This window comes from Triplophysa rosa, linkage group LG16 (genome assembly GCF_024868665.1).
Source record: "Triplophysa rosa linkage group LG16, Trosa_1v2, whole genome shotgun sequence".
NCBI classification, from domain to species: Eukaryota; Metazoa; Chordata; class Actinopteri; order Cypriniformes; family Nemacheilidae; genus Triplophysa; species Triplophysa rosa.
The window spans coordinates 3,178,195-3,199,745 of record NC_079905.1 but is presented as its reverse complement, the minus strand read 5'-3'; positions in this window follow the sequence as shown (position 1 = coordinate 3,199,745).

Genomic DNA, 21,551 nt, shown 5'->3' with positions numbered 1-21,551 from the left:
ATCAGCAAACACAAAAACTCAAGCGTCTTCCCAAAGACCCGTCAAAATAAAAGTCCCGTTAAATTGAACACTCAGACAAAAAATACTGTAGCGTACTATAGAAAATTGAAGTGCCCTTGTAGTAAATTGATAAACACTGTATACTATAGTAAAGTTCAAAAACAATATAGTAGGAATTTTACTGCAGTTTACTATAGTAAATACTATAGTAACCTACAGTAATTTATGTGGACAAATATACCACTATTGTATAGTAAAAAAGGAAAAACAAAGAACTTAGAAATATTAAAACAAATTTAGGTAATCTAAAAATGATATGGCCCTAATTTATCCATCTGTATGTAACATTAATGTCTTTTGTCAGTTATCTGCTTATTCATGTTGAACTACACTTGCACATTTCTGCCTGTGCTACCAAACTTTAAACCACTCTAGCACCAATAATATGTGCAAAAAAAGTTAATTTAAAGCCTTAACACTAATAATAATTACTGCTTGCCATTGTTTTATAGCAGTCACGGAGAGTAGGCCTATAACCAAATTCAGGCGGCCAAAGCGGACACTAGTTAAAATACTTAGAAGCAAACGTGACCAATCTAAATCCGAAACAATTACAGTATATTGATTATATTATATTATAATTCAAATGAAATATCTTTTTTTTTAATCTTTGGACAAGTAATTTTTGTACTCGGACAAGTGAATGTCAAATTTACTTGTCCGAAGGACAACCACATGACAATGCTTAATGTCAAGCCCTGTGTAATGCACCACAACAGCTAAGTGACTTGCGTGAGCCACCTTATTCCCCTGTGCTACCCACTTGAGGGGCACAATCTACAGTTTGAGAACCCAAACCTCGGATCTAAAGGTCCATGCATCGCACATCATGGCCACCCTGCAGAGGTAAGGGATGTTTTTACACTTATCCTTACAGAAAACCCCAGGTGGTGGACAGCATGTTGTATTTCTAGCTCTACTTTTTACATTTTCTATTTAAAGTATTGCAATATATCGCAAATGTGTATCGTATCGTATCGAAATACAAAGCAATATATTGTATAGTGACCCATCTATCGTGATATGTATCGTATAGGGAGGCACTTGCCAATACACAGCCCTAATAAACAGCCTTCAATGTTAAATCAATACAGTGTAAGTTGCTTTCCAATTGTTCAAAGATGTAGTATTGGGAATAAAAATATTCATTGGTTTCTTGCATTTCCCAATAGTGAGTAAACTTTTTTAAATTTATTAACAATGAAGCTTGACATACCAGTTAATCACATTTTCAAAAGCAATAAAACCACTAAAACATTTTATACACATCTCAAAATCAAATCAACTACTGTTCTTTAGAAATGATTCACACTTGCACTCACATATTTGTATATGATGTGCAAATTATAAAAGCATGTGGGAGAATTATACAATTTTATATTTTAACATTTCGTTTTGTGTAGAAACCAAAAATGCTGAATTTTATTTGGCACAATGTATGTGCATGTTACAAGATCTTTTTTTCACAGTAGTGTTTTGATGTGGCCTTATATGAACAAGACATGTGCCAATATGCAGTCATAAAGTATATGTATATGTGAATATATATATATATTGTGCACACTTCTAAATGGTGAATAACTAGACAAATTGTTTAGATTTAGCGAACACACAATAGTTTCTTTTCCATCGACCGGTTCAGATTGTGTGCTGTGTAAAAATAAGCTTAATGGAAATTTTGTCACAGACTAAAAGGAATTACTGTAAAATAAAAGGTGGTCTAATACATTTTTAGATCTTAAATATCCTTTAAAAGGAGGATAAAGCACAAAAAAGCACACTTAGATTTAAGAATATTTTTAAAAAATATAGAAATGTACAGATACAAATTTGGTAAAGTTAAGCATTGGGGATGTGGCAATTTAACTTTTATTTATCAAAGCAATTGCAAAAGCATGATGTAGTACAGACAGGCTGTTGTGCCTAGATATCTAAAAATGTATAGCGAAATAACTCTGTATTGAGAAATTCCAAAGCCAATTGTAAAACACTGTCATTTGCATCATTCATGCGAATTCATGGTTTTAACCAAGTCACTTTTCGTGTTACAAAGAACCTTTCAAAATGAATCATGAATTCACTTTCACTCTTGGCCATGAAATTTAGATCACACTTCGGTTTTAATCGTACAGGCTTTAGTGGGAGCGTGAACCGTTCCATCACGACAAGGTCCAGATTTAAACATGACTGTGAGGCAGCCATGCCCACTGCATCTTCAAAAGTACCAACAATTAATCATCACTCGGCCTGCTGGAGCCTTATAATGCACTGCCTCTTCTTGAATTACCGGAATGAGTAATCCTTTGAAATGTATGTGCAAAACAATACTTCCTCTGAGAGCGGCTAGAGATTCATACCTCCTTCAGAGAGAAGTGGGTGCGATGATATAAATGCCGTCTCCAGCCATCCTCTTCACCGTGAGCCCGCCCTGGTCATCCTGTGGTGTGTGGGCATTTGCCAGAATAGCCGTGCTTATTGGCCGCAATCACGTATTGTATAATATGACACGTAGACTCACATGGCACGCATCACATTTCCCTCAAAACAACAGCTGAATTACAATACAACTGTAAATTCTTCTTTAATTGGGTTTCTTTTTGCAGAAACATCTACTGTTCCTGGGAAGAGCAATAAATGCGTTACTGGGAGGCTTAATTTTAATGGCGAGCCATAAAGGTGGGAAATTAAAGTTAATTACCGGGTCTGTGAACTGGCGGGCGTAGAAATGTGTCCGCTTGGTCTGTCTAGTCCTCCCCTTGTGCACGAGGGTTGCCTCAAATTTATCGAGGTCAATCACCATTTACGTGACACTGCCCTGCTTCCCACCAGGTTCAATTAGCCGAACCGGGAACAAGGCCTAGATCATTCAGCTAAATATTATGACTTGCCTGACGCAAGGAACATACAGCAACATAAAATATAAGAAAAGCTCTTATCACATTAAAGCATCATGCACAGCATACTGTATATCTTTCAAACAGAACTGCTTTCGCTTAATTACACATTCTCGCGGGTCACGAGTCCGGTCTTATCAAAAAAGGTTCTGCTCGACGCTCCGTAACAGCGCAGCGTGAAACCGCCTCTCTGCGGTGAGATAACGCCTTTGGCATATCTACCAGCTTTCAATCTAATTTCCAGTCAATCTGGCAGATCATCTGTCTTTGCCTGCATCGCTCTCTGTGGCCTCTTTGCACACCCTGAGCTTTCTCGCCATGCTGCCCACTGGACCAGTCAAACAAAACCAACCCCCCCCCACTTCTGACCTCCTCTCAAAGTGTCTATGGTCCTTGGGGGTGCGGCCACAGCCAGGAGGGACATTAATAACAGGCACTGCTCTTCGTTACGCCTCCCTGTCGCCCCAGCAACAAATTAATTCCACTTATTTATCTCTCTCGCCAAGGTCGGTGCGGATGGAACAACTGTTTATGGAGCAAAAAGGACGAGGAATTATAGCTGAAATGTTGCACGAATGTTCTCGACAAGCGAAGTTTTGTTGTGTTCTCTGGCGTAACTCGCGATGTGATGATAAAGCTATGAAATGATTTCAATTTGCTAAACAAAGAATCTTGAGCACAGTCTCGGTTTTCTCGTAATCTCTTTAAACTATAATTTATTTTATTATTAAGTTTATTTATTTTATTTAGCCTTGTTGTGCAAGCTCTCTGGACTTGTGCAGAGGCAGCAGCTTTTGCCAGAGGGGAACTGGAATCCCCTGGTTGGGCCTGGGTTCTCCTGAGGTTTTTTTTCTCGATTAGAGTTTTGGGTTCCTCGCCACCGTTTGCATACTGTTTTTGCACTATCTTGCCTGACCGGGGGGGTCTGCTTTAGAATTTAAAGTTTTACTTAATTAATATTGCATATAGGAATTTATAGTCTGTTATATTTGACCTGTGCTTCTCTCTCCTTTATCCTTAAATGTGTGCTCTCACTGAGCGTGTGTGTGTGGTGTGTGTGGTTGCGTACTTGTCTGTGTACGTACGTGTGTGGCGATGTGTGTGTGTGTGTGTGTGTGTTGTTGCTGCTGTTGTGCTGCGCATCCGTGTGTGTGTGTCTCTATGTCTATGTGTGTTAGTACGTGTGCATATTGTGTGTGTGGAGTGTTTTGTATGTGGTTATGTCTGTCTTCTGTGTTTTCTACCTTTTCTTGTTTCTGCAGGTACAACTTTAATTATTTTGCTTATAGTCAATATGTCTCATGTACAGCTGCTTTGTAACAATGAAAATTGTAAAAGCGCTATATAAATAAAGTTGAGTTGAGTTGAGTTGCATACCGCTTCCGAGCGGTATTCAGGGCTAAGTGTATCCCATCATGCATCACGTTCTGGATATTTATTGCTCGGGTCTCGCGAGATGTTGCGGAAAGCTTTCCAGTGTAAGTTATACAACTACTTTTTAAGGTTATATCTATTTATTCTATGTTTGGCTAACATGTGTTTTACTTTTCTTTTTGCTTTTTTGGGTACAGCTGCTTTGATACAATACAAATAAAGCACTATAAAAATACATATGACTTGACTTGACTATATAATTCGATATTACATATCATAAGGTAGTGTTACACATTTTATGGGTGAAAACTCCAGAGTTATGTATTTTGTAAAACGGCTGTCTATCACATAATTAGAAACACCACATTAATTAACGTTGTATGTTTGCACTTGCTAAGTGTGTCCCATCGGGTTAGAAATACTACACGCTCACTTGTGATCTTCACACCCACTAGAACACTTATTGGGCCAAAAACAGGAAATACGTCATGAAAGTAGACAAGTGGTCAAGTGCAAAGTCCGCAAGTGCCTTAGTTAATTAAGGCTATTTAAGTCGCTTTTGTTAAAATGCCTTAAAAAACATTAACATATTTGAATTGAGAGGTGGTGTTTTTATGGCAATGACGTTAGTTAGACTTCGTTTACAAGGCAGGGATCTGAAACTGCACGCAAAATTATTAACGTACAAAATTAGGACGATTTGGGTTTTCTACGCAGAATTTTATTTTAAATGAGGCCCCAAGTGCATAACATAAAAAAGTGAAGTTAATGTGGTCTTAACAAACCATCATCCCTGTTTCAAAGTCCATGTGAGATGAAAAGAGCGCTAGCTCTTTGCTACGGAGCCCGTCTGGTCACCCCTCGGAGAAAAAAAAACAAGACCCGCAAATCCGTGGCCACAGTTTTGTAATTCGTTCCCTCAGTTTACAAAACCATGCTCTCGGATTAATAAACTGTACCCGGTTTTGTAAACCGTCCCCTCAATTTTTGAAATCTGTACCCACGAATTCATAATCTGTGCCCACGCTTTTCGCAATCCGTATAGCTGACACACACATGAACACTGTACAGTTAGTCTTGTGGGTATAAATCATTCCCTTTAAATGCCATTGAAGTTGGAAAAAGGTATTTTAATGTGTACTTTTGAGATGGTCCCTAAATTCACGAAAGTTTAATGTCAACCCAAATTTATGCCAGTGAAACGCGGCAATGAACGCATGCTTTATATGCGCCACGCACTCGTGTGTTTAACACATTAGGACAATTTATATATAAAACAGTACACAATATTGGTTAATGTTCCTGTAGGAAGGAGCTTGTTCTGTTGACAGACAGAGGTTTCAATTCCGCGAGTAGGCTGNGAGGGAACGAATTACAAAACTGTGGCCACGGATTTGCGGGTCGTTTTTTTTTCTCCGAGGGGTGACCAGACGGGCTCTGTACTTTGCTCTTCTGTAGCTTGCAAAATAATTCACGCAGCCGGCATGCTCTTATCATTCATTAACATGACTTGTGTTGGACAATGTTTAAAAAGACATCAATCCAAGGTCAGCTGATAAACTGGAAATAGGGTACTTTGATTACGGATGCCCTCCCTATGAGGAACGTAATTGTGTCAGATACGCCTCCATAATAAACAGTCAGATGGGACAAGGGGCAGAGAAGGACATGACTCATGCATGCACCTTACATAAATGCTCAAATCTAGCCAAACAACTGTACGGGACAAGGACACAGACACTAGCCCTAGATTTCATGTTAAGGAGACACATAAACAGTGTTTTTTGTTTGCATTGCTTTTGAAGATTTTGAGTTGAGTTAGTTTGATTTAACCGTTTGTGAGTTTCATTTAGTCTCCACACGTCTGGTTCGGTTTGACCTAACAAACACACGAACAAAAGCTTGTTTGTCTACCTGCTAATCATATCTGTATCACTGCTGTTTAAACTTCGGCTCAACGGTGCCTCCTGCTGTGCAAAAGTGGAATTACTACTATAATTTTCCCCAACACATTTATTTCTTTGCAAAACTTATATTCAAAGACAAGACGAATACAACAGTGCAGACAAGAATATGTTCACATAAAACATAATTTTACGCTGACAAAATATCGACAAAAATATTTGTCTGCTTCATTTATATGTGCATTATATTTCTATGCAAGCCATTAATGAAGGGACTAAAAAATATGCAGTAATGTTAACATGATATGCAGTGTTAAAAAGCTTCAAGGTAGCCTACATTTAGACAAAGATCCTGTGATGTCATATCAAAGACTGAAATCCTTCTTCATTCTGCTTCATTTCTTAACCAAAATACTCTCAAACTAAACATTTATGAAGGATGGTTGCTGATGATGGCGGGGTGGAGGATTAAGAAGACGCATCAGTCTCCTTCTCACAGATCCAGCGGCGGGACATATAGCAGGGGGCGTCGTACCAGCTCTTTGTAGCAATACGACTTAAAACCTCAGTTTTCACTATGTAACAACAGTCTTCATTCATATGATTGTTGGGCTCTCCATCCTCCCAGAAACTATAAGCACAGTTTACAAAACCGTGCTCTCGGATTAATAAACTGTACCCACGAGTTTACAATCCGTGCTCTCGGTTTTGTAAACCGTCCCCTCAGTTTTTGAAATCTGTACCCACGAATTCATAATCTGTGCCCACGCTTTCGCAATCCGTGCGCACGGTTTTGCAAACTGCAGCCTACTCGCGGAATTGAAACCTCTGTCTGTCAACAGAACAAGCTCCTTCCTACAGGAACATTAACCAATATTGTGTACTGTTTTATATATAAATTGTCCTAATGTGTTAAACACACGAGTGCGTGGCGCATATAAAGCATGCGTTCATTGCCGCGTTTCACTGGCATAAATTTGGGTTGACATTAAACTTTCGTGAATTTAGGGACCATCTCAAAAGTACACATTAAAATACCTTTTTCCAACTTCAATGGCATTTAAAGGGAATGATTTATACCCACAAGACTAACTGTACAGTGTTCATGTGTGTGTCAGCTATACGGATTGCGAAAAGCGTGGGCACAGATTATGAATTCGTGGGTACAGATTTCAAAAATTGAGGGGACGGTTTACAAAACCGGGTACAGTTTATTAATCCGAGAGCATGGTTTTGTAAACTGAGGGAACGAATTACAAAACTGTGGCCACGGATTTGCGGGTCTTGTTTTTTTTTCTCCGAGGGGTGACCAGACGGGCTCCGTAGCAAAGAGCTAGCGCTCTTTTCATCTCACATGGACTTTGAAACAGGGATGATGGTTTGTTAAGACCACATTAACTTCACTTTTTTATGTTATGCACTTGGGGCCTCATTTAAAATAAAATTCTGCGTAGAAAACCCAAATCGTCCTAATTTTGTACGTTAATAATTTTGCGTGCAGTTTCAGATCCCTGCCTTGTAAACGAAGTCTAACTAACGTCATTGCCATAAAAACACCACCTCTCAATTCAAATATGTTAATGTTTTTTAAGGCATTTTAACAAAAGCGACTTAAATAGCCTTAATTAACTAAGGCACTTGCGGACTTTGCACTTGACCACTTGTCTACTTTCATGACGTATTTCCTGTTTTTGGCCCAATAAGTGTTCTAGTGGGTGTGAAGATCACAAGTGAGCGTGTAGTATTTCTAACCCGATGGGACACACTTAGCAAGTGCAAACATACAACGTTAATTAATGTGGTGTTTCTAATTATGTGATAGACAGCCGTTTTACAAAATACATAACTCTGGAGTTTTCACCCATAAAATGTGTAACACTACCTTATGATATGTAATATCGAATTATATAGTCAAGTCAAGTCATATGTATTTTTATAGTGCTTTATTTGTATTGTATCAAAGCAGCTGTACCCAAAAAAGCAAAAAGAAAAGTAAAACACATGTTAGCCAAACATAGAATAAATAGATATAACCTTAAAAAGTAGTTGTATAACTTACACTGGAAAGCTTTCCGCAACATCTCGCGAGACCCGAGCAATAAATATCCAGAACGTGATGCATGATGGGATACACTTAGCCCTGAATACCGCTCGGAAGCGGTATGCAACTCAACTCAACTCAACTTTATTTATATAGCGCTTTTACAATTTTCATTGTTACAAAGCAGCTGTACATGAGACATATTGACTATAAGCAAAATAATTAAAGTTGTACCTGCAGAAACAAGAAAAGGTAGAAAACACAGAAGACAGACATAACCACATACAAAACACTCCACACACACAATATGCACACGTACTAACACACATAGACATAGAGACACACACACCGATCGTTTTACTGTTTGAGTGAAGCTATCAGCAAACACAAAAACTCAAGCGTCTTCCCAAAGACCCGTCAAAATAAAAGTCCCGTTAAATTGAACACTCAGACAAAAAATACTGTAGCGTACTATAGAAAATTGAAGTGCCCTTGTAGTAAATTGATAAACACTGTATACTATAGTAAAGTTCAAAAACAATATAGTAGGAATTTTACTGCAGTTTACTATAGTAAATACTATAGTAACCTACAGTAATTTATGTGGACAAATATACCACTATTGTATAGTAAAAAAGGAAAAACAAAGAACTTAGAAATATTAAAACAAATTTAGGTAATCTAAAAATGATATGGCCCTAATTTATCCATCTGTATGTAACATTAATGTCTTTTGTCAGTTATCTGCTTATTCATGTTGAACTACACTTGCACATTTCTGCCTGTGCTACCAAACTTTAAACCACTCTAGCACCAATAATATGTGCAAAAAAAGTTAATTTAAAGCCTTAACACTAATAATAATTACTGCTTGCCATTGTTTTATAGCAGTCACGGAGAGTAGGCCTATAACCAAATTCAGGCGGCCAAAGCGGACACTAGTTAAAATACTTAGAAGCAAACGTGACCAATCTAAATCCGAAACAATTACAGTATATTGATTATATTATATTATAATTCAAATGAAATATCTTTTTTTTTAATCTTTGGACAAGTAATTTTTGTACTCGGACAAGTGAATGTCAAATTTACTTGTCCGAAGGACAACCACATGACAATGCTTAATGTCAAGCCCTGTGTAATGCACCACAACAGCTAAGTGACTTGCGTGAGCCACCTTATTCCCCTGTGCTACCCACTTGAGGGGCACAATCTACAGTTTGAGAACCCAAACCTCGGATCTAAAGGTCCATGCATCGCACATCATGGCCACCCTGCAGAGGTAAGGGATGTTTTTACACTTATCCTTACAGAAAACCCCAGGTGGTGGACAGCATGTTGTATTTCTAGCTCTACTTTTTACATTTTCTATTTAAAGTATTGCAATATATCGCAAATGTGTATCGTATCGTATCGAAATACAAAGCAATATATTGTATAGTGACCCATCTATCGTGATATGTATCGTATAGGGAGGCACTTGCCAATACACAGCCCTAATAAACAGCCTTCAATGTTAAATCAATACAGTGTAAGTTGCTTTCCAATTGTTCAAAGATGTAGTATTGGGAATAAAAATATTCATTGGTTTCTTGCATTTCCCAATAGTGAGTAAACTTTTTTAAATTTATTAACAATGAAGCTTGACATACCAGTTAATCACATTTTCAAAAGCAATAAAACCACTAAAACATTTTATACACATCTCAAAATCAAATCAACTACTGTTCTTTAGAAATGATTCACACTTGCACTCACATATTTGTATATGATGTGCAAATTATAAAAGCATGTGGGAGAATTATACAATTTTATATTTTAACATTTCGTTTTGTGTAGAAACCAAAAATGCTGAATTTTATTTGGCACAATGTATGTGCATGTTACAAGATCTTTTTTTCACAGTAGTGTTTTGATGTGGCCTTATATGAACAAGACATGTGCCAATATGCAGTCATAAAGTATATGTATATGTGAATATATATATATATTGTGCACACTTCTAAATGGTGAATAACTAGACAAATTGTTTAGATTTAGCGAACACACAATAGTTTCTTTTCCATCGACCGGTTCAGATTGTGTGCTGTGTAAAAATAAGCTTAATGGAAATTTTGTCACAGACTAAAAGGAATTACTGTAAAATAAAAGGTGGTCTAATACATTTTTAGATCTTAAATATCCTTTAAAAGGAGGATAAAGCACAAAAAAGCACACTTAGATTTAAGAATATTTTTAAAAAATATAGAAATGTACAGATACAAATTTGGTAAAGTTAAGCATTGGGGATGTGGCAATTTAACTTTTATTTATCAAAGCAATTGCAAAAGCATGATGTAGTACAGACAGGCTGTTGTGCCTAGATATCTAAAAATGTATAGCGAAATAACTCTGTATTGAGAAATTCCAAAGCCAATTGTAAAACACTGTCATTTGCATCATTCATGCGAATTCATGGTTTTAACCAAGTCACTTTTCGTGTTACAAAGAACCTTTCAAAATGAATCATGAATTCACTTTCACTCTTGGCCATGAAATTTAGATCACACTTCGGTTTTAATCGTACAGGCTTTAGTGGGAGCGTGAACCGTTCCATCACGACAAGGTCCAGATTTAAACATGACTGTGAGGCAGCCATGCCCACTGCATCTTCAAAAGTACCAACAATTAATCATCACTCGGCCTGCTGGAGCCTTATAATGCACTGCCTCTTCTTGAATTACCGGAATGAGTAATCCTTTGAAATGTATGTGCAAAACAATACTTCCTCTGAGAGCGGCTAGAGATTCATACCTCCTTCAGAGAGAAGTGGGTGCGATGATATAAATGCCGTCTCCAGCCATCCTCTTCACCGTGAGCCCGCCCTGGTCATCCTGTGGTGTGTGGGCATTTGCCAGAATAGCCGTGCTTATTGGCCGCAATCACGTATTGTATAATATGACACGTAGACTCACATGGCACGCATCACATTTCCCTCAAAACAACAGCTGAATTACAATACAACTGTAAATTCTTCTTTAATTGGGTTTCTTTTTGCAGAAACATCTACTGTTCCTGGGAAGAGCAATAAATGCGTTACTGGGAGGCTTAATTTTAATGGCGAGCCATAAAGGTGGGAAATTAAAGTTAATTACCGGGTCTGTGAACTGGCGGGCGTAGAAATGTGTCCGCTTGGTCTGTCTAGTCCTCCCCTTGTGCACGAGGGTTGCCTCAAATTTATCGAGGTCAATCACCATTTACGTGACACTGCCCTGCTTCCCACCAGGTTCAATTAGCCGAACCGGGAACAAGGCCTAGATCATTCAGCTAAATATTATGACTTGCCTGACGCAAGGAACATACAGCAACATAAAATATAAGAAAAGCTCTTATCACATTAAAGCATCATGCACAGCATACTGTATATCTTTCAAACAGAACTGCTTTCGCTTAATTACACATTCTCGCGGGTCACGAGTCCGGTCTTATCAAAAAAGGTTCTGCTCGACGCTCCGTAACAGCGCAGCGTGAAACCGCCTCTCTGCGGTGAGATAACGCCTTTGGCATATCTACCAGCTTTCAATCTAATTTCCAGTCAATCTGGCAGATCATCTGTCTTTGCCTGCATCGCTCTCTGTGGCCTCTTTGCACACCCTGAGCTTTCTCGCCATGCTGCCCACTGGACCAGTCAAACAAAACCAACCCCCCCCCACTTCTGACCTCCTCTCAAAGTGTCTATGGTCCTTGGGGGTGCGGCCACAGCCAGGAGGGACATTAATAACAGGCACTGCTCTTCGTTACGCCTCCCTGTCGCCCCAGCAACAAATTAATTCCACTTATTTATCTCTCTCGCCAAGGTCGGTGCGGATGGAACAACTGTTTATGGAGCAAAAAGGACGAGGAATTATAGCTGAAATGTTGCACGAATGTTCTCGACAAGCGAAGTTTTGTTGTGTTCTCTGGCGTAACTCGCGATGTGATGATAAAGCTATGAAATGATTTCAATTTGCTAAACAAAGAATCTTGAGCACAGTCTCGGTTTTCTCGTAATCTCTTTAAACTATAATTTATTTTATTATTAAGTTTATTTATTTTATTTAGCCTTGTTGTGCAAGTTCTCTGGAGCTTGTGCAGAGGCAGCAGCTTTTGCCAGAGGGGAACTGGAATCCCCTGGTTGGGCCTGGGTTCTCCTGAGGTTTTTTTTCTCGATTAGAGTTTTGGGTTCCTCGCCACCGTTTGCATACTGTTTTTGCACTATCTTGCCTGAGCCGGGGGGCTGCTTTAGAATTTAAAGTTTTACTTAATTAATATTGCATATAGGAATTTATAGTCTGTTATATTTGACCTGTGCTTCTCTCTCCTTTATCTTAAATGTGTGCTCTCACTGAGCGTGTGTGTGTGGTGTGTGTGTGCGTACTTGTCTGTGTACGTGTGTGTGTCGTTGTGTGTGTGTGTGTGTGTGTGTCTGTGTGCTCCGTTGTGCGTGCGCATCCGTGTNCGTATATAAAGACTTGTAGTTTCTAAAATAAATGAGTTCAAAAGCTTGATGCCTCTCTGTGTCTTGTTTTTGTGCTCCCAGATCTGCAGAAGAATTCTCTCACAACATCCAACCTATTTATGATTTGATTTTATGGTGATCCAAAACACAGAAAGAAACTTAGTGTTCGAAGGAACCAGAAATTTAACAAGTGCGTGCATGCGAGAAGTAGATCGAAGGTGTGTCCATGCTTAAAACACCAAAGTGCAGTGCCGCTTAACGCACACTAACCCACACTATCTTGCATAAACTTTGGAATAGTCTTCCCTGCACTGTCCGGGAGGCAGACACACTCTGTCAGTTTAAATCTAGACTAAAGACGCATCTTTTTAATCTTGCATACACTACTCTTCCATAATATAAATCTTCTGAGGGTTTAGGCTGCATTAGTTAGATCAACCGGAACCAAAAACACAACTGATGTACTTGTTGCATCAAAGAGTACAGAACAGTACTCTACTCTCAGCCAGTCTTGTCTCATTGTTCCAAGGTTACCACAGCGAGCAGGATGCAGTTCATGGCCTGACCTGATGGTAGAGCGGAGAATGGGAAGTGGGGACCTGACAAGAGCTGAGATGATAGAGCTGGATAAAGAGAGCGGTCTCTTGACATGTCTTGTGCCAAAAGACATCTGGCAGGTTTCATATGTGCAGGGGTTCACAGAATGACCAAATAAGGTATAGAAGCTCAGACAAAGAATGTTTAGCTTAGAAGGAATCCCTTCCTCCCAAGAATAGCCAGAAGGAATCCATTCCTCCTACTATATAGCCAGAAATGTATTCAGTGATCTTAACTTCACAATTTATTATTTTGCGGGCTTGTATTCATTTATGCGGAAATTAAATCTAACAGCTCTAAAGTGGCCAAGACCGCGCAAGTGGAGGTATTTCTATTTGGACGCAGCCTATATTGTGTTTTCTCTTACTATATAGTAGGTAAGTAGGCGTATTCGGACGCAACATTAGTATACACACGTCCAAATCTCACGAGAAATAGTGCACCAGCCGGGAATTTCTCGCATATGAAGACCGAGGTTTCCGACATACTATTCGTTCGCCTCCTGCTTTTTGCCTATATGACAGTATGCGATTTCGGATTCGGCCATAATCTCGCTTGGCATTGAACTTTGAGCTTTATCATTTTGCAGGTATTATTTATACTCTAACAGCAACATTACGCTCTAACTAAAGGTTGAAAAATGGGATAGCGGGGAATGGCAGCTTTAATGTGCATTTACATTTATGCATTTGGCAGACATAGGCAGGCACAGAGAATACTATACATTAAACTAATATGTAAATGAACATAGGCTTTTTATAGGCAGTGATGCCCGAGAATTGACCAGTTTACTACATAATCAAATATATTAAGATATTTCATCAAAATGTTATTATTTTAAGCAGTTCATTAAAGTGCCATTTTGTCATCCGGATATTTTCCTTTTGATTTATTTTCTAGTATCCCTGCTGAAAAACAATACAAATTGTAATAATTTCCATTATACAATATAATTACAAAATACTTGTGTGTTTTTGGTTTTATTCATTTCAATGGTGTTTTATGTTCCCATCCGCCAGACAACATCCCTCCAATAAGACCATTACCAGCCACAGAGATAGTTACAGTTTCCATTACTTTCCATACTTTTCATTATAACCATTAAATCCATTTCTGAAAGAATTCCTGAGATTTTCAGAAAGGGATAATATATTTGGTTAACCACCTACACTTATTCTACATGTGGGAAAAGAAAAACTTTCAGGAGAAAATATGCACTCTTTATATACACACATCTTGGCCCCCATCCATTTACATTTACATTTATGCATTTGGCAGACTCTTTTATCCAAAGCGACTTACATTGCATTGCACTATACATTTGTTTCTAAGTATGTTATGGTAAAGTAAACTTGAAATGCTGAGCAATGTTTTTCTCTCTGAATCTCTGTCAGTCACAAGAAACAACTACAAAGTCCACCAGCCCACATACTGTAGATCAACAGGCGGATACATTCCCATTTAAAAAACATCCCCAATCTTAGGGAACCTCTGCAGTGTGCTGACACGAGTCTTCTCCAGTGCTTCATGGTTGTTTAAGTGAGTGAAGTTGTACAATGTCTATGAATACAGAGGGAATGCAGGTAAATCTCATCGATGGCCCTGATCTGGATTTCCAAGATTGTAGGAATAATGCAGAGGTGCGATATTCAGGTAAGCTGTTATATTTCACTTAATCTTTTTATTTTAATGTTACTAACAGGGGCATTACTTCATACCTAACCTAGGGACACAACTATTGCTATGATTTACTAAATGTGACATGTCAAATTTAAAGAAGAAAAAAGTTACATCTGAATTATTTTAAAGATGAGTTTATAAGGATTCTCGAAAAATCTGTAGCACTTTTTATCTTTTAAGAATTTCTCTGTTGTGTTCCCCATACAAACATTTATATTTATTAAGCGTTTATATTCACATAACAAGTTATATTGCATCATTTGTCATTTATAAATCTTTCACAAGCTTAACAAACTCGAGGCTCAATATGCAGAATATGGACACTTGCGAAAGACAAACAATGACTCCACAGGCAAAGTACAATAATATATCAAACACATGATTTTAACATGCAGTAACAATCTAGACAGTAAAAAAACTATATTGTTTAAACAAAAGAAATAGAGACTGTTCTTTAGTTTGGTTGTGTGTGACAATATGATTTTTGTCCATATTCTGGATATTAAGATAGTTCACCCAAAAAATTCTGTCATGAATTACTCTCCTTCAAGTAGAAGTACTACCATAGTAGAAATAATTATTGTATATTTTTTGTTATGTTGAACACAAAAGAAAATATTTTGAAGAATTTAGGAAAACAAACAGTTCTGGAGCACCTTTGACAACTATTTGAATGGTAGTCAGACTCAGTGGTGCCCCATCTAAGTTGTCATGCTTCCAAATATCTTTCTCTCATTTTTTTTCTCAAGAAATATATAGATTTGGAACAGCTTGAGGTCAAGTTATTCATGACAGAATTTTCATTTTTGGATGAACTATCCCTTTAACATTAGCTACATACCTCATATATCTATCATTTGCTTCTCAAGACAAAAACTAGTGCAATCCGGCCACAGCTTGAGGAACATTTGCACTTGGCACGTTTTCATTATGATGTAAACAATGTTACATTGTAAATCAAGTTATTAATAAAATCATAATGAAAAAAAAAATGTTACATTGTAAATCAAGTTATTTATGTGTTTTCACAGTTTTGCAGACCCCACGTTGTGATGGGAAGCGACCGTTTTGCCAAGAACCCTTTAAGGTGGCAACAGCATGCCGAGCTGCCTTCTGCCTTCTCTTACTCGTGGTTCTGGTTACCGTGAATGTGCACAGTGGGTACCTCTTCTTCCTGAGAAATATGACTGAAAAATAGCTGTTTCTGTGATTTTTGAACTACTTTCCCATTACCCAACCTATTAGAAGACTACGTTGGTTTTTTTTTTAATCATTTTGCTCATTGACCATCAAATGACATTAATGCAAAGATTGATGCAGGAGCACCTCCAGGTGCTCACCAAGGGGTAGACGGACGAGACAAGGAAGACTGAGACAAAGACAAGAACATGCAAAACATGGAGAACAGAATCAGTGGCAGACAAGACAAAATAACAAAGGGACTTGGGTGGGACAATAAAAACAACAAACATGGGAGGGGGGAGGGGCCAAATACTGGCTCATGGGGGTGGGGAGAAGTGGCAGTCCATGGGGGTGGGGAGAAGCCGGCTGCGCTCGAGGGCGCGGAAGTCCTGGGGGACTTAGGGGAAGTCCTGGGGGGGACAGTCTTTGAGCCTGTGGAGTTTCCCAGGGGCCGGCTTGGCTCAGAGCTTGACCGGCTGGAAGGCCGGCTGGACAGGGCTTGACGCCGGCTGGAAGGCCGGCTCGACAGGGCTTGACGCCGGCTGGACACCGGCTGCACCGGACTGGACGCCGGCTGCACCGGACTGGACGCCGGCTGCACTGGCTGGGTTGGAGTCCGCGCCCCCCTCTGCTGCCTCTTCTTCAACCGAACTGCAGGGCCTGTGGTCGGCTGCGAGGCAGCAGTGGAGGGCGTGGCTAGCTCCGCACCGGAGGAGTCTGTAGACACTTCCCCGGACGCCCTCCTTCCTCGCTTGCCACGGAGGGTCGTGGACGGTGGAGATGGATCGGCGGAGCTGGAGGTGGGCGGAACGACAGAGCTTGAGGATGGAGGAGCTGAGTCCCCCAAGGTCACGGTGGCCAGGACGAGGTCTTCCGGGACAGTAGCCAGCGGAGAGGATACCCAGGATGGCGTAGTGGGCCATGGTTCGTCCCGGTTGACCACGTACCTGAGCATGTCACCAAAGTACAGAGGACTCAGCATCTTCATCTCGCNGCTATATAACTCCTTACTTAGGCTTATAATGACCCTTAATAGGCTTTGTCCATTATTTACCTATGAAGGTCCCATTAAATAAGTTACGAATGTACATGCCACACGTAACACTTTTGGCACGGCTCCCATAGGTAGCTAATGGACACACAATTTTTAAGCCACTGGAGCACATCTATGAGCCTTAATGCACGTCATTGTGAAGGGCTGTTCCTCTTATACACTCTACTTTTGGTTAAAGCTATATAACTCATTACTTAGGCTTATAATGACCCTTAATAGGCTTTGTCCATTATTTACCTATGAGGGTCCCATTAAATAAGTTACACATGTATGTTGAGCCAGATCAAATAAGTTACACATGTATATACCATTGTTGAGCATAATAATCGTGTTACAAAGCTGTAATAAACAGATAATTGCCAAACTGAGTCAAGGACACTTTTGGAACGGCTCCAATAGGTAGCTAATGGACACACCATTTTTAAGCCTCGGGAGCACATCTATGAGCCTTAATGCACGTTGTTGTGAAGGGCTGTGACTCTCATACACTCTACTGTTGGCTAAAGCTATATAACTCCTTTCTTAGGCTTATAATGACCCTTAACATGCTTTGGCCATTATTTACCTATGAGGGTCCCATTAAATAAGTTACACATGTATTGTCATTTTGAGCATAATAACCATGTTACAAAGCTGTAATAAACAGGTAATTGCCAAACTGAGTCACACACACTTTTGGAACGGCCACCCATAGGTAGCTAATGGACACATCGATTACTTCCATTTTAGGCTTGTGGATGCACAAACAACTATGAGCTTTATTGTACATCATTGTGAAGGAATGTATCTTCTGTGTACAATATTATTGGTTTTACCTGTATAACTCATTGCCAAAGCAAATAATGGTAATTTAGAGGCTTTGTACATTCGCCACGTATGAGGGCCCCTTCAAATAAGATAGAGATGTAAGAAATAGGCGTGTGTGACAAAGCGCTAAGGATTCCCAAACTGTAGCACAAAATCACAATTCACAAAAATGCATCCCACTCCTTACCTGTCACATAGGAGGCGAATTTACACAGTTTTAAGCCTGTAGTGCACAATATTGAGCTTTAATGTACATTATCATGAAGGAATGTGTCTCCATAAGCTTTGTTCATTATTTACCTATAAGGCTCCCATTAAATAGGTCACGAATGTACATGCCACACGTAACACTTTTGGCACGGCTCCCATAGGTAGCTAATGGACACACCCTTTTTAAGCCTCTGGAGCACATCTATGAGCCTTAATGCACGTCATTGGGAAGGGCTAAGCCTCTCATGCTATATAACATAACTCCTTACTTAGGCTTATAATGACCCTTAATAGGCTTTGTCCATTATTTACCTATGAGGGTCCCATTAAATAAGTTACGAATGTACATGCCACACGTAACACTTTTGGCACGGCTCCCATAGGTAGCTAATGGACACACCATTTTTAAGCTTCTGGAGCACAACTGTGAGCCTTAATGCACGTCATTGTGAAGGGCTGTTCCTCTTATACACTCTACTGTTGGTTTAAGCTGTATAACTCATTACTTAGGCTTATAATGACCCTTAATAGGCTTTGTCCATTATTTACCTATGAGGGTCCCATTAAATAAGTTACACATGTATTGTCATTTTGAGCATAATAACCATGTTACAAAGCTGTAATAAACAGGTAATTGCCAAACTGAGTCACGAACATTTTTGGCACGGCTCCCATAGGTTGCTAATGGACACACCATTTTTAAGCTTCTGGAGCACAACTGTGAGCCTTAATGCACTTCATTGTGAAGGGCTAAGCCTCTCATACACTCTACTGTTGGTCAAAGCTATATAACTCCTTACTTAGGCTTATAATGACCCTTAATAGGCTTTGTTCATTATTTACCTATGAGGTCCCATTAGAAGTTAGAATGTACATGCCACACGTAACACTTTTGGCGCGGCTCCCATAGGTAGCTAATGGACACACCATTTTTAAGCCTCTGGAGCACATCTATGAGCCTTAATGTACGTCATTGTGAGGGGCAAAGCCTCTCATACACTCTACTGTTGGTTAAAGCTATATAACTACTTACTTAGGATTATAATGACCCTTAATAGCCTTTGTCCATCATTTACCTATAAGGGCCCCATAAGATAAGTTACGACTCGGACTTCCTGTGGTCACAGGAAGTCCCACACGTAACACTTTTGGCACGGATCCCATAGGTAGCTAATGGACACACCATTTTTAAGCCTCTGGAGCACATCTATGAGCCTTAATGTACGTCATTGTGAGGGGCTGTGACTCTCATACACTCTACTGTAGGATTAAGCTATATAACTCCTTACTTAGGCTTATAATGACCCTTAATAGGTTTTGTCCATTATTTACCTATGAGGGCCCCATAAGATAAGTTACGACTGGGACTTCCTGTGGTCACAGGAAGTCCCACACGTAACACTTTTGGCACGGCTCCCATAGGTAGCTAATGTACACACCATTTTTAAGCCTCTGGAGCACATACAGTATATGAGCCTTAATGCATGTCATTGTGAAGGGCTAAGCCTCTCATACACTCTACTGTTGGTTAAAGCTATATATCTCCATACTTAGGCTTATAATGACCCTTAATAGGCTTTGTCCATTATTTACCTATGAGGGCCCCATAAGATAAGTTAAGACTGGGACTTCCTGTGGTCACAGGAAGTCCCAAACGTAACACTTTTGGCAAGGCTCCCATTAGGTAGCTAATGACATACCATTTTTACAGCCTCTGGAGCACATACAGTATATGAAGCCTTAATGCATGTCATTGTGAAGGGCTAAGCCCTCTCATGCACTCTACTGTTGGTTAAAGCTATATATCTCCATACTTAGGCTTATAATGACCCTTAATAGGCTTTGTCCATTATTTACCTATGAGGGCCCCATAAGATAAGTTAAGACTGGGACTTCCTGTGGTCACAGGAAGTCCCAGACGTAACACTTTTGGCGAGGCTCCCATAGGTAGCTAATGGACACACCATTTTTAAGCTTCTGGAGCACAACTGTGAGCCTTAATGCACGTCATTGTGAAGGGCTAAGCCTCTCATACACTCTACTGATGGTTTAAGCTGGATAAATCATTGCCAAAGCAAACGAGACCACTGACAGGGGTCTTACTCTGTCTACCTAATTTTGGGCCCTTCGAATGAATCGCAGATGTGAGAAAACATTGTGTCGATGCACACCGGCGCTTTTATGTGCACGTTCGACTCGAAAGTCAAAGAAAAGGGCTTTGGGCTGTTTAAGCGTCTGTCGCACAGCCGCTGGGCTCAAATGAGGCAGTCATCTCCGAGACGGGGTCCCCCGGGGCGCCGGGTGGAGACCGGGTCTTCGGGCAGGCTTAGGGGGCGTCGGGCAGGCCTCCCTCAAGTTTAGGCTGCAAGGGGAACGTGTAGGCGTTCTGAGGATGGAGGCGTGGCGAGCAAGAAGCCCCGCCCAAAATAGGTTACAAGGGGCACGCGTAGGCCTCTCGTGTACGTCGGGGTCCGGAGCCGGCCCGTAGGCTGCAAGGGGGTTGCATAGGCGCTCTTCGGGAGGCCCGGTCGCAACCTGATCGGCGCGCTCGGCTTAGGCTGGGACCGTACGTCGAGACGCCCCCTCGTGGTTCTGCCCGAGAGAGCGCCTAACCCTTCGTTCCGTGACTCAAAAATTAGGCACTTTGGGCATTTTTCTGGGGTCCCCCGGGCGTCGCCGCCGCCCCATGACGCTTCCGTTCGATCGCGGGCGCTCTCCCCTTCGTTTCGGCACCGCCGGGCGACCTGGGAAAAATTTGGGCTCGTCGGCGCGCAGCGTCCATAACTTGCCGTCCGGCGCGTGTCGACTAAGTTACACAATACGTTTGATGGCCTTAGGCATGTTAGTAACTTTACTTGGAGGGGCACATTAAACTAACTAACTCATCAGTAACTACTCAATAGATTAATATCAATTATGTCATGACTTTACTTGGAGGGGCACATTATAACTAACTCATCAGTAACTACTCATAGATTAATATGAATTTATGTCATGACTTTACTGGAAGGGGCACATTATAACTAACTCATAAGTAACTACTCATAGATTAATATGAATTTATGTCACGACTACTTGAAGGGGCACATTATAACTAACTCATCAGTAACTACTCATAGATTAATATGAATTTATGTCATGACTTTACTTGGAGGGGCACATTATAACTAACTGTCTGATTTCATCCCAAAATGTTAATTATTACATTAATTAACAAACATGTACTAACGTGTAATTAAGGCGGCTGTTATTCATGCAGGAATTCATATGA